Raw genomic sequence first — 2,677 nt, forward strand, 5'->3', positions numbered from 1 at the left:
AAATAAGCAATGGCTCAGGAAGGAACATTCCAGGTAGTAAGGATGAGGACCCGATTAGGAGTCCTGGCGGGTCTAATCCACGGATATCCTGACAACAGCAGGAGGGAAGAGCAAGGAACCCACCCAGACGGACTCCGTGGGTGGCTCTGTGACCAGGAAGCCATCTGATTCGAAGGCCCTGCCTTCGAACAACAATAGCAGTTGTTCAATGGGTTTACCGTGAGTGGATGTGGCCGAGAGTGCTGGTGGCCCACAAAGTGTCCACGCTCCCCTTCTTCCTCCCCAGCAGGGCTCTGTATGTTGACTGTGACAAATGCCCAGGTTAAAATCCATTTCCCAGGCTCTCTTGCAAATCAGGGCAGCCAATGCAATGTAGACAGAAATATATATATACTGTCCTTGCTTTCTATAGTAACAAACACAAACATCCACAAAAGCAGAGAAAAGAGCATGAGAACCACCACATTCCCTGCACACGGTTCATAGCCATCAACCTTTCACTAGTCCTATTTCATCTATCTTTCCAGCTCTCATGTCTTCTTTCTCTTCCCAGATTAGTTTTTCTTTTCTTAAAGAGAGAGAGAGTACGAGCAAGTGGAGGGGTGTGCGGGAGGGCAGAGGGAGAGAGAGAGAGAGAGAGAATCTCAAGCAGGCCCCACACTCAGCATGGAGCCCGAAGAGGGGCTCGATCTCAGGACTCTGAGATCCTGACCTGAGCTGATCCAAGGGTCAGTGGCTCAACCAACTGAACCCCCCAGGTGCTCCTACATTCTTTTAAAGCAAAGCCCAGAGGTTTTATGATTTTCACCCATAGATACCTCAGCATGTCTATCTCTCCAAGAAATACTTCCTTTTTTAACTTAACCACAAGACTGGTACCACACCTAACAAGATCAACCATAATACTACAGTATTATCTAATATTAAGTCCATACTTCTCTTCTCTGGGACCTCTTCTTAAGGGGACTGCCTTGGCAGAGAACCGGCGTCCCTGTGCCCTTCCTGCCCTTCCTCCACTGTTAGGTGGTTCTCAGGTGGCTAGAGCTCAAGTCACCATTTTGTGACTGTGACCCAACTTTGGGATGGAAGCCACGCCCCAGGGAAGGCAGAGGGAAGAGAGGGGCAGAGCTAGGGCTCTGGTAAACACGGAACCACCACTCCAGCACGACACTGCCTAGCTCTGGACAGTTTTGTTTGTTAGTTTCTTAGTCTTGCCTTTTTCTTTTTAAGAATGAATAGACTACTTTTTGAGCAGTTTGGGGGATTTACAGAAAAATCAAGGAGGAAGTATAGAGTTCCCGTATCTGCCTGCCCCCTCCCTCACCGTTACCTTATTATTAACATCTTTTGTTAGTGGGGTACATTTATTAGAGTTGATGAGTGGATACTGATATGGTATTACTAACTAAAACCCACAGTTTACATTAAGTTCACTCTTGATGTTGGACATTCTATAGGTTTCAATAATGACTTGTATCCACCATTACTGCATCATACAGAGTAGTTTCACCACCTAAAAACCCCCGTGCTATGTTTACTCATCCCTCCTTCTTGCCCCTACACGGCGTACCAACCATTGATCTTTGTACCGTTTTGCTGTAGTTTTGCCTTTTCCAGAATGTCATATAGTTGGAACCATCCAGCCTTACCCATTTTTTTTTCATATAGCAATATCTAAGGTTTCTCCACATCTTTCTGTGGCCTGATAATTCATTCCACTTTGGCACTTGAATGATAATCCACTGCCTGGATGGACCACAGTTTATTTATCCAGTCACCTACTGAAGGACATCTTGGTGGCTTCCAAGTTCTCCCAATTATGAATAAAGCTGCTATAAACATCCATCTGAGGGTTTTTGTGTGGACCTAAGTTTTCAGTTCCTTTCCCTAAATACCAAGGAGCATGATCACTGGATCACATGGGAAGGGTATGTTTAGTTCTGGAAGAAGCTGTCAAACTGTCTTCCAAAGTGGCTTACCAACTTTTTTTTTTTTTTGATGTGCAAGAAAACCCCCTATCATTTCTGAAGCTACTGTAATTTGGGTCTCTGTCATTCACAGCTGAGTGCAATTCCTCACTGATAGAGTGGGGAAGTACCTGCTGACTGCTGGCTACCTGGACAGACATCTTCTACCAACACACAATGTGTCATTTCAGCCAAAAAGCCACTAGTAACTGCTCATCTAGCCATGTGTTATTTTCCATTGATACTTCTGCTTCTTTTTTCATGAGAAGGTCAGAAGAGAAATGCCAAATGCAAAGCAAACCCATGGCGCTCTCCTATTCTAGCTCCCTATTAGCTTTAGCAATCCAAGAAAAGATTCCAGTTTGTCTTGGCTTGTTATTCACATCTTGTTAAGGACTCTTCAAGTGATTCCTTCTTGTGGTGGGTGCTTGCAAACCATTTGCTTAATAATCCACCAAATGTCTTTTGGCATGTCTCTAGTCCTTCATAATTTCACCAAGATTAAAGATAGTGGTTTAATAGTTGAGTCTACAAATCCCTTTGTATTTGGAATCCTCAAATGCTGTAGTGAGCAAATATTCCCCACTATCATTATCCAGTAATCAAAATCATTTTAGCGACTTGATTTGGCTTCATGCTGTGCAATAGTTGTGTTCTGAGGGAGCTATATATACATCACATTGTTATAAATTAATTCCTGTTTTAAGTGA

This window comes from Vulpes lagopus, chromosome 1, assembly GCF_018345385.1.
Source record: "Vulpes lagopus strain Blue_001 chromosome 1, ASM1834538v1, whole genome shotgun sequence".
Lineage (NCBI taxonomy): Eukaryota > Metazoa > Chordata > Mammalia > Carnivora > Canidae > Vulpes > Vulpes lagopus.